Below are 12,651 nucleotides of genomic sequence, written 5' to 3'. Positions count from 1 at the left end.
TTACTACCTCTGGGCTTGGAGAGACAAGGGAGAAGGTGGTTTGACCTGAACCCAGCGGCCAGGATCACCAAGCAGAGCCTGGAACCAGAGAAGCCCTGACAGCAGGAACTGGAGCCATGGGAAAGACGCATTCCCTCCCTGAGACACCACCCTGGCAGAGCAACAGGGGGAGGTACCCCTGCTTTCCCCTTCATTGACTCTCTCCAGTCTTTCAATAATGCGTTCCATTGGCCAAATTCACCAGAAGCCAGCTGACAGGGACCCTGGGAAATACTTCCTATAGGGGCCAGGCCCCTGGGCATGGAGCAAAGCAGAGGAAGGGCAAATGTGTCCAGGAAAAGTACAACAGGTGAACATCCCACCAAGTAAGACCAATCCAGTGTTTTCTTCCAGGAATTAGGATGGGCTATGGAAACTACTGTCAGTTGCTTTTGAGTATTGTAGCCAGGAGGTCCTATGGAGCTAGAGCTGTGGTTTCCTGCTACTTTTCTGTTTTTGCTAAAAGGGAGGAAACCAGCATGGAGAGAGTAGAGAGGAGGAGAGGGGCCAGGTGAGGGAGAAGGCAATAGGAAGGTGTATCTAAGAGGATGAAGGAGAAGCAGAGTTGCTGATGGTCTTAAGGTGCTGGGAGGTAAAAGTAGGAAGTCAGGGCCTGCTGAGGACTTAACACTTCAAATAAAAGACAAAGTATGGGAGGAAGTGAATAATGCTTGGAATATCTCTTTCATAGGGAAGAGTCTTTTGATGGGGCTTCTGATTTTACTTAGGTATGTTTATATTCTATTCCAAAATGGAATGAAAACAAGAAGGCCTACAATTTTTAGCATCCAAATTTTGTGACATATTTAAAATAATTATATAATTTTTTGGATAACTGTTGCCTTATAATAAAATACTTATTAAATAAAGATATTTTATTTTATTTTTTTTAGAGTTTTATTTTTTTATTATTATTATTTTTCCAATATATGAAATTTATTGTCAAATTGGTTACCATACAACACCCAGTGCTCATCCCAAAAGGTGCCCTCCTCAATACCCATCACCCACCCGCCCCTCCCTCCCACCCCCCATCAACCCTCAGTTTGTTCTCAGTTTTTAAGAGTCTCTTATGCTTTGGCTCTCTCCCACTCTAACCTCTTTTTTTTTTTTTTTTCCTTCCCCTCCCCCATGGGTTTCTGTTAAGTTTCTCAGGATCCACATAAGAGTGAACACATATGGTATCTGTCTTTCTCTGTATGGCTTATTTCACTTAGCATCACACTCTCCAGTTCCATCCACGTTGCTACAAAGGGCCATATTTCATTCTTTCTCATTGCCATGTAGTACTCCATTGTGTATATAAACCACAATTTCTTTATCCATTCATCAGTTGATGGACATTTAGGCTCTTTCCACAATTTGGCTATTGTTGAGAGTGCTGCTATAAACATTGGGGTACAAGTGCCCCTATGCATCAGTACTCCTGTATCCCTTGGGTAAATTCTTAGCAGTGCTACTGCTGGGTCATAGGGTAGGTCTATTTTTAATTTTCCGAGGAACCTCCACACTGTTTTCCAGAGTGGCTGCACCAATTTGCATTCCCACCAACAGTGCAAGAGGGTTCCCATTTTTCCACATCCTCTCCAGCATCTATAGTCTCCTGATTTGTTCATTTTGGCCACTCTGACTGGCGTGAGGTGATATCTGAGTGTGGTTTTGATTTGTATTTCCCTGATAAGGAGCGACATTGAGCTAAATAAAGATATTTTAAATAAAAGCCAAAAGAGAATATCTTTGGGCACATTTGGGCTGAATTTTTATATACTTAAATCCAAGAAAATATAGAAAAAAGCTAATATCTTCTATTTAGCAGATCTTGCTCGCAGTTTTCTAAGAAACTCAGCACCTGTGGAGAAGGTATTTTTTTTTGTTTTTTTTTTAATGTTTATTTATTTTTGAGAGAGAGACAGAGTGTGCAGGGGAGGGGCGGAGAGAGAGACACACACACAGAATCTGAAGCAGGCTCCTGGTTCCGAGATGTTAGCACAGAGCCCCACATGGGGCTCAAACCCATGAGATGAGATCATGACCTGAGCCAAAGTCTGACGCTTAACCCACTGAGCCACCCAGGTGCCCCTTAAATTGTTTTTATGTTTATTATTTTTGAGAGAGACAGAGAATGAGTGGGGGAGGAGCAGCAACAGAGGGAAACACGGAATCCAAAGCAGGTTCCAGGCTCTGAGCTGTCAGCACAGAGCCTGACATGGGGCTTGAACCCACAAACTGTGAGATCATGACCTGAGCCGAAGTTGGACACTTAACCAACTGAGCCACCCAGACACCCTGAGAAGGTATTTTTTAATTAAATGTATAATAGTCTACTAAGAAGAGTCAATTAAAGGTATCAAGTTATTAACCATAAAATGTAATTTTGAAATTTGCAGACAATTTTATGAAAAACTTAAAGATAATATTACATAAAACAAAGCATTCAGTAGCATACCAGTGACACAGGACTAGACACAGCTATATGTTCCAAAAATACTCTGCTCATTTTCTTTTTTTTTTTTTTTTAATGTTTTACTTATTTATTTTCAGAGAAAGACAGAGAGCGAGCAGGGGAGGGGCAGAGCCTAAGGGGGCACTCAAACTCAAGAACCGTGAGATCATGACCTAAACTGATATCAAGAGTCAGATGCTTAACTGACTGAGCCACCCAGGTGCCCACTGTTCATTTTTTTTAATGTTCACTTAAAGAAGAGTTAAGAGCTGTTCAATGTACACAGACATATGTCATTTTAACTTTTTAAAACGAATTAAAAATAGTTTTAAAATGAGTCTATTTTGTAGATCCAGTAATACAATAGAACTAGTTTGTTGATCGGCAAATAAGTATTTTTTTATATTTTAAATATAAATATAAATATATAAATATTTAAATATATAAAAATATATAAATATAAATGTAAATATATTTTAATATTTTTTATATTTTAAATAAGTATTATTTTTATATAAACTAAACTAATAGTTTAGTTTATTATTATTAAGTTTGTTGTTATTTATTTTAAGAGAGAGAGTGCAAGTTGGGGAGGGGCAGAGAGAGAGAGAGGGAGAGAGAGAGAATCGCAAGCAGTCTCCATGTTGTCAGAGCAGAGCCTGATGTGGGGCTCGATCCCATGAACCATGAGATCATGACCTGAGCTGAAATCAAGAGTTGGATGCTTAACTGACTGAGCCACCCTGATGCCCCATGATAAGTGCTAAAAACAAATAATCAGATGTGCTTTTCCAAAGAAAGTCCTTGGAGCAGTCAGGCTCAGAGTGTTCTTTGCAGAATCAGCTCCCCAGCAGTGCCTCTGAGGGGAAGACGGAGCCTCTCACCTCTTACTCCCCTTAGTACGTCCTTGTAGACACTTTGTCTCCCCAGTAGGAGGACTTAAGCCCCTAGTTCTCAGTGAGACTCTATATTGTACTTCATGTTAATTCTCCCTGAGAAGCAGACTGCTAGTAACTCTTACTAACATTTCAGAAATTACCCGTAGAACAAACTGGTAGGTCCCTGGAGGAAAAACATTGTACACTTTCTTGCTTGGACTGTGTGTTACTCCTGCAGATAATGTCCTTACTCTTTCCAATGATGTAAGTCAGATAAGCAGAACAGATAAAACAACAACAACAACAAAAAATAACCTGAGTAGAAAACAGAAAAGAATATTAAAACAACAAAAATTATAAAAACAGGATAAAATAATCAAATAAAATTGTGATAAATCCCTAAAGAGAAAGAAGACAAGAAAGCAGTATGAATAATAAAAATACAGAGTAAATACAGGAAAAGAGTAAAAATGAAAGGAATAAAAGATTCAAAGAATAAATCAAGCTAAAAAGAGATGAAAGTAAGTACAGGTTTGATTTATAAAAGCTAAATCAGCTGAAAATTGGATGAAGGCTTGGCAGCATTGAGTTCTTTGTCTCGCCCTGTCATGCGAAAATAATCTTGGTCTTACTGGCTAAGCCAGACCTGTAAATTCTAGACACTCGCTGGACTCCGGAAAGAACTCTAGGGCAGAGGGCCTTCGGTTCTACAGGATTAATGCCAGAATGCAACTTAAATCTATGAAGAGAACCCTTTCTGAGGACTATTTAGATCACAGATCATGGTACAGTAGTTGGTTCCTGAGAAGGACAATCTAGTCCATTCTCCTTTGTATAGTTTTGCGAACTAGAGCCTATGCTGAAGAAAACACTATAATTTCAGTGATGGGGGTGGATTAGATGGAGGCATAGGGACATTTTTTGGCAATGCTGTCTGATTAGGAAGACTGTCCAATTAAAGATCCTACCTTCGGCACCTTCTTAAACAATCCTTTTGCTTGCACCTGAAATTTGGGAATTGACACAAGTTTGCCTGATGTGCCTGATGATCAGTTGGCTCACTTGGGATCCATTCCCTGGGCTGACTAGATCGGTTGTAGCGAGCTGAACTGCACAGCTGAGATGTGTCCAAGAACAGTGGTTTCTCATCAAGGACACAGGAAGCCCTGTTGGCCTGGGGTGACTCAAGGCTGATGCAGAGGAGGGGAGGGGAGAAGAGACCTGCAGAACCCGTGGCTGGAGCAGAACCCGTTTCATGGAGCAGATGGAGAAAACTCCAAAAGGGGGAAGAACGTTGCAGAGTAGACCACGCTCTCAGCCTCTCAGGTGGTGCCAGGAAAAGCTGTCCCCAGAAAAGGGGCCCAAGCACAGAGCTGGCTGTGGGTCAGGGCATCTGTGGTAAGACCCAGGGGCCTTCAGGCCTCTTCACTCCTGCCAGTTCTGGAGTGAGGGATTGTAGTCATTTCCTATTGCTGCTGCAACAAATCTCCACAAACTGAGTGGCTTAAAACAACACAGATTTATGATCTTACAGTTCTGGAGGTCAGAAGCCTGAAATGAATCGTATGGGGCTAAAATCAAGGTATTGGCAGGGTGAATTCCTTTTGGAGCTTCTAGGGGAGAGTACATTTCTTGTCTTTTCTAGCTTCTGGGATGTCCCTGCATTTTTTGGTTTCTGGTTTCTCCATCTTCCAGCAAGGTAGTGTCTCCAAATCTCCCCCTTTTCCATTTCTATTTCCCATGAGAACTTTCTCTTCTAACCCTCCTGCTTTGCTCTTATAGGAGCCTTTGTGATTACACGGGGTCCACTTGGACAATCCAGGATAATCTCATCTCAAAATCCTTAAATTAATCAGAGCTGCAAAATCTCCTTTGTCACGCAAGCTAACACATTCACAGATTCAGGGGAATAAGATGTGGACATCTTGGGGCACCAGGGTGGCTCAGTTGGTTAAGAGTCCGACTGGCTCAGGTCATGATCTCGTGGTTTGTGGGGTTGAGCCCCTTGTTAGGCTCTGTGCTGGCAGCTTGGAGCCTGGACCTTGCTTTGGATTCTGTGTCTCCCTCTCTCTCTGCCCCTCCCCCTGCTCATGCTCTGTGTCTCTCTCTCAAAAATGAATAACATTTTTGGGGGGTCATTACCACAAGCTTCTATCCCCTGTCATGTCAGGAGATGGCAAGGCACAGTGTCTTGCAGAAGCACCCACATTGAAAATGCCTGCTCTTCAGCTCCTGGTCCTCACCTCTCCTGCTAGGAGCTGAAGGCAGGCACTGCCTCGAGACTTCATTAAAGAATGAGTGATTGAGCCAGTTGCTTTAGGGCCAACCATGGGACTTCCACTTTCTCTTGCAGTTCTCTGCAACTTAGGCCTCTGGTTACTTGAGAACAGAGCTGAAGGTTGACTATGAAACTTTTAGTACCAGACATGCTCGTTGAGCGATTGTATACTCAGTACTTATTGAGTACTGAACACTAGGCTGGGGAATAGGACCTCATTGGTGAATAAGACTGATTACTCCCAGATTTTATTGAGTATGTTTATTTATTGTCTCCCCACATGCTAGAATCTAAGCTACCTTAGAGCTCAGATTTTGTATTATTTACTACTCAATGCTGATGCCAATTTTCTGAGGTGAGGATGGTAACTTCTCAACAAATTTTTGCTGAATTTGGAAAGATGCGGTTTTGACCTTAGTGATTAGTTCAATATGATGGACAAGAGGCTGGCAAATTCTGCCCCTTAGGCCAAGTCTCATCCACTACTTGTGTTGGTAAATAAAGTTTTATTTTGGTTTTAATTTTTTTAAAATGTTTATTCATTTTTGAGAAAGAGATAGAGAGCATCAGTAGGGGAGGGGCAGAAGGGGAGGATGGACAGAGGATCCAAAGTGGGTTCTGCACTGACAATCAGCGAGTCCGATGCAGGGCTTGAACTCATGAACCGTGAGATCATGACCTGAGCTGAAGTCGGACGCTCAACTGACTGAGGCACCTAGGCATCCCTGTAAATAAAATTTTAGTGAAATACTGCCATATCCATTTACTCACATATTGTCCTTGGCCATTTTGTGCTACAATGGTGGAGTTGAGTGGCTACAACAGACTGAATAGGTTGCAATTTGGGGCTAAAATATTTACTATCTGGCCCTCTACAGAGAAAGTTTGCCATCCTCTGGGCTGACAGATAAAAAAATGGTAATGACTTTGACTATAATAAGATCTGTCATAGGAAATATAAGATGCCTTTCGTTATTCTTGGAAGGTCTCATGTTCCCAAGGTCATGTTTTTAGAGAGGCCCTTTACAGTATCAGTCATCTGTCCATAGTGGTTGTCATGAAGAACCCATTGTCTTCATGGTCTCTGCAGGTTTGCCATTTTGATCACTCATGAGAATTTTTGTTGAGGTGGCAACTCTAGTGTTTAGGACCTAGATTCCCTGGAGAGGCCAATCTGCCTTTCCATCCAACATCTCTCCATCTTCCTGCTGTACTGTTGAGGCAGGGCTTGGGTCTCTACTGTTAACAAATGTCTTTCTTCCCTGCAATGTCTTACAATTGTTTCCTATGACCTCATAACTTCTCTCTTTCCCTTATCTTCCAGAGAGTCTAACATAATCTATTGTCTTCAAAAGGTTTAGACATTTACAAAACACTTAACACTTCTAATTTTTTTCTCATCAGAATCCCTAAGGCAAGAAATCACAAAGTTTGGTTACTAGTTTAGAAAAGGTATTAGGTGGAGATGGTGATAACAAATATTGATATTTTAGGAAATTATCTTACCTTACTTGCTAAGCAGTAAGTATCTTACCATTGCTAAGCAGTTGGACTATATTCTGAAGGCAATAGATTTTAAAGATAATCAAAAGAGAATTGTTTTAAGGAGGAAAATGACAGGATTAGAATGGGGATGATACTCAATATTTAACAAGTGGTGTATGCAATAACCACTCCAATAACTGTCATGGCAATATGGGTACATAGCGGCTGAGAATCAGCTGGATTTGTGTATTGGAAGTTGATCTAGCTGTCAAGGGCAGAGTAGACGGGACACGTCCCTCTAAGATTAGAGGGAGGCTAGGGAGGAGAGTACTACATTAGTGTAGGAAAGAGATGAGGAGGCCTCTACTTGGAGAGTTGCAATGGGAATGGAGGGCCAGTGCACATAATCCAACTTGATTTTAGATGTGGAAGCAAAGGGATTAGGTGAATGATAGATGCTGACACTGAAGGAGAGGGAAAGGCATGGATTTCTCATGGGGCTTGGGTGAGGGGGTGGCTGATGGAATTCTTCACTCAGTTAGGAGACAAGGTAGAGAAGCAAGTGTGGAGAGGGGAGAAGATGTGAAATTAACTTGGCTGGGGATCATAACTTCTGGCTTATGTCTGGAACCTTCTTTTAATTGCCTAGTAAATGACTTAGGCATCCCAGGAAAGAGAAGATCCCTTTAGCAGGACTGGCAGGCATCTCTCTATCAAGGGAACCATTTTGTTTTATGCAAGTCCAGCCCAGGGGGCTTGAAAGGGGAAGTAAATATGTACTAAGTCATTTTTTTGGTCATACTGCCAGCATTTCTGTATGTATTAAATATGTATTAAATATGTATAAATATTAAATATATATTAAATATGTATTAAATATGGAGTCCTCTACTCTGATACCTTTCTCCTCTATTTTAGGTCCAGATAGTTCTCTGTGGCATTTAAGATCACATAAAATCACACACACACACAAAACCCTTTTACTTCTGATTCTATTAAGTTATGTTTCCTTCCTTCCTTCCTTCCTTCCTTCCTTCCTTCCTTCCTTCCTTCCTTCCTTCTGTTTTTTCTTTCTTTCTTTCTTTCTTTCTTTCTTTCTTTCTTTCTTTCTTTCTTTCTTTCTTTCTTTCTTTCTTTCTTTCTTTCTTTCCTTCTCTCTCTCTCTCTTCTTTCTTTCTTTCTTTCTTTCTTTCTTTCTTTCTTTCTTTCTTTCTTTCTTCAAAATGAGTTTTACAAACCCTGTAAAATGCAACACATACTGGTTTCATTTACTGTGATTCTGCACAAAGAGATTTCCTGACAGGGCAATGTCGATAAGGCACATGGCAAAATTGACATTTGGCCTCTATTTTGTTCTAACCCCAAATACCATGAATAATCCCTCTCCCATAAGGACAGGATCTGATAGCAGTAAAATGGTCATTTTTAGACTATCAAAGTATAATCTGCCATAGAAGCAGAAGGCACAGTTATAAAAAGAGAATATGTAAAAGTGTTTTCTCCTCCCTCAGTTCTCCCTCTTCCCCATCCTATCTTTCTCCTCCTCCTCCCCCACTTCCTTCTCTTCCTCCTCTTCCTTATTCTCATGTGAGTAAGCACTGATGACTATACAGTAGCCTAAATACCCTTCTCTGCCTAGAATTCCCAAAATAGAAAATAAGGAGAGGTTAAGGGTTGCATTTATGATGGAAACTGTTCAAAACATATCCAAGTACAATTTGGTTTTTGATTCAGTCCAAATTCTTTTTCATTTAAGTAGTTGGATCCAACTTAGCATCTCTTCAGAGAGAAAAAAAATATTCAAAAGTAAATCCTTTTGGTAATTGAGCAATACTAGAGCCCTCTGTCTTTGTCTTTCCATTAGATCCATAGCCAGAGAATAGATGTGCTGAACATGTCAATGTGCTCTTGTAGACAGTTGATTTTTGTTTTTTTCTAATTAACAAACTAAATGTTTTTAGAGAAGTTTCAGGTTCAACAGGAAAATGGAGCTGAGAGTACAAAGAATTACTGTCCATTCCCCATACTTACACATGAACAACCTCCTATACCACAAGTGGTACATTTCTTATAATCCATGAACTGACATGGACTCATCATCATTCAAAGTCCATAGTTTACATCAGGGCTCACTCCTGGTGTTGTATATTCTATGGGTTTTGACAAATGTATAATCTGCCACTGGAGTATCACACAGAAAACTTTTGCTGCCCTGAAAAGTCTCTTCCAGAAATACCTTCACAGACTCAACCAGAAATAATATTTTACTAGTTGTCTGGACACCCTGAGCTCAGTCAAGCTGACACATAAAATTAATGATCATGACAATATTTGCTTCAACATGTATGTCTCTTTTAAAGACATTAAGAAAAACTTATTTTTTTTAACTTACTATTTTTACAAGTTTGGATATTTTTTGCCCATTCTTAAACACCTATGTTTATCTATGCTATCAAACCCGTTTAGACTGAAGAACGTCTTTTAGTATTTCTTATGTGGATTTTCTGGCAAGCTATTCTCTTAGTTTATTTTATATCAAAGTGCACTTTTTCACTTTCATTCTTGAAGGATATGTTCATTGGATATAGAGTTCTATGTTGACAGTGTCTTTTAGCAACATAAAGATGTGGTTCTACTGTTCTTTTTTGATCCTCATAATTTTTGATAAGAAGTTTATTATTTGAGTAACTGATGTCCCTTTATGTAATATGTTTATCTCTGGTTGCTTTCAATGTTTTCTCTTCATCTTTGGTTTCAGCAGTTTGACTATGATATGTCTAGATGTGATTTTTATTCATACGTTTTTCTGTTTAGTGTTTGCTGTGATCTCTGGATCAGTATATGTATCCTTCACTATATTTAGGAATTTTTCAGTATTCTTTCTTCAAATATATATATTTTTTCCATTCTCTCTTTTCTCCTTTTGGACTGAAATGACCCATATGCTGTACATTTCCTAGTTCTTCACATTTGAATAATTTTGGATTGCCAATTTGTGTGTCAGGACCCTGCATACTGTTCTAATCCTCCAAAGAGTGTTGATATTTTTGTTCTAGCAGGCAACTGACTTGGGTGAAACTCAAACTGGAGAGTCTGTGTTAACTGTGGTGCAAGTTTAAATCTCAGCTTAATTCTTTCAGTTCTAGGTGACTTGTTTGAATGTGTCCAGCACATGTAATTCAGAGTTCTTATGCATAATTTGGGCCCCCCTCCTTCTTTAGACTTCTCCCATCTGAGATTGCTTCTTCACTTTCTGGTGCCTGTGGTCTCTCTGGGCTCCACCACTCAGATCATCAGGTGAGCAGGATGGAGGGATTTCTAACAGAAGGTTGGTTGCCCTGCATCACATCGTGACTGCAACTTGTACACAGGCCAAAGAAGCAGAAATGGAAAAACTCATCCTATTCCAATCTCTTCTCTCAGGCTTCGATATCCCTTCAAAATTTGCCTGTCTTTTTCATTCTCCAGAGACCTCAAGTAGCTTTTCTTTTTTCCTCCTGTGTACCCATGTTTATGGTCATCTGTTAGAGAACCATCTTTTTATAGGGCTTACTCCACCATAGAGAAATGTCTCTTCCCTCCAATTTGACTACATTATGTTTTTCATTTCTTTTCTTCAAGCGTTTACTAGCTCCTGTAGCAGGTTCTGGGAGCATTGAGTCACAAGACATTGGAGCTGAAATACAGACTTTGGAGTAGAAAGACTGGGTTAGTACAGTGACTCTCCACCTTAGTCACTCAATGACTGTGGGCAAGATATTTACTGTTTCTTTACGTGCTAAGAAATAATTGAAAAACAGAATGTGGAATGCTAAGCAGTGACTTTCACATTGGAGGTACTCAGTTTATGCTAGTTTCTCTCACTTTTGGTAGCTCCATCATCTAAAGGAGATTACAAATATAAGATAAATACAATGCAAAGTGAAATAACTTTTGACAGAGGGCTATACAGAGGAACAATGAAGGAGCATCTCTTACAGTAGGAAAAGAAATGGAACAGCTTTCTGAAGCTGAGTTGTTATTTAAAAAATAATTTGTAGTTTTTTATGTTTACTGTATATTATCACTTGTTAAATATTGTGTGAATATTTTCTTTCAGTCCATCATCTGATTTTTGTCTTCATTTATGTTGATGTTTGTTGTATAGAAGTTTTACACTTTTGTGAGACCCAATCTTCCCGTTATCTTCTAGGTTTCATATTTTGTGAATGAAGTCTTCCCTACTCCCTAATTATAAAATGCTCTCTGATAGTTCTTATTATATGTTCATATTTTGTGCATTTCTATTAACTCCAAAGTCTATCTGAAGTTCATTTTCATGTAGACAGTGAGGTCTTGTGATGGGGACAGTCTGAAATTAATGCTTTCAAAATGGATGTCCAATAGTTTTCTAATATTGGAAAGAATATCTTTCCCTATTGACATGAAATGTCACTTTTATATAAATAAAATCATAGATATGTTTCTGGACTCTACCTTATATCATGATAGAGTCATCTATTCTTGTGCCAATACCATGGTTTCTGTTACTACAACATAGTTTGCTTTGACATCTGGTAGGGTAGACAGTCCTTGTTCTTTCTTTACTCTGTTTTTAATGTTCTTTGCCATTATTACATATTTTATCTTTTACATAAATTTTAGAATATCTTGTCATAGTTCATAAATGATCCAGTTGGAATTATGGTCCTGATTTCATTTTATTATGAATTAATTAACTGGAACAGAAATGACATATTTATAACACTGAACTCTTCTACCCAGGACCATGGTATCTCTACATTGTTTAGGTGTTTTCAAGTGCATTAGTAGAGTTAACATTGTTTTTTATCTGAACTGTTCACCTTTGTTGCTAGATTTATTTATTCTTATACATCCTAAGTTTTCTTTTAAATTGCTTCCTCTAATTGGTATTGCCAATCTTGTTTTGGCAAGATTTTATTGATCTCAGAGAAACTGATTTGTTTGAATCATATAGGATTCTGTTATGCTGAATAATATGGTAGCATTCATTCTAAGTAGAAAAAAGTGCTAGATTTAGAATCGCAATTGGGATTGTGTCCCACTATTTATTATATATAAATCATTTAACACTTTTGTTGTTCTCAGTTCTTATGTGTAAAATGGGAATATTACTTTTAACTTCATACATAATCATTATAAGTGTCCAGTGAGATGGAATTTGGGAATATCCTCTATATTGATGTAGGTGATCAGTAGAATTCTTACTTTTACTAAACCTTTGGCTAAAAGGTGAAAGTCAACACCTTTTATGGATTTAAGAAGCTCTGGAAGATTCCTGTCATTGAAATATCCCTGCATGCTACAATATCCTTGAAAGTTAAAGAAAAATAAGTGATGAATCACGGGAATCTACCCCCTAAACCAAGAGCACACGGTATACACTGAATGTTAGCCACCTTGACAATAGATTATATTTAAAAAAAAGAAAAAGAAAAAATAAAAATTAAAAAAATAAACTTAAAGAAAAATAAAACGTCAGAAAACTTTTTCTAAAGCCCATTAGA

Source organism: Lynx rufus, unplaced genomic scaffold, assembly GCF_022079265.1.
Source record: "Lynx rufus isolate CCGP_SWC_20201006 ecotype Redwood Valley unplaced genomic scaffold, mLynRuf1.p SCAF_9, whole genome shotgun sequence".
Lineage (NCBI taxonomy): Eukaryota > Metazoa > Chordata > Mammalia > Carnivora > Felidae > Lynx > Lynx rufus.
The sequence above is the reverse complement of the archived record's forward strand: the minus strand, read 5'-3'. Positions refer to the sequence as shown.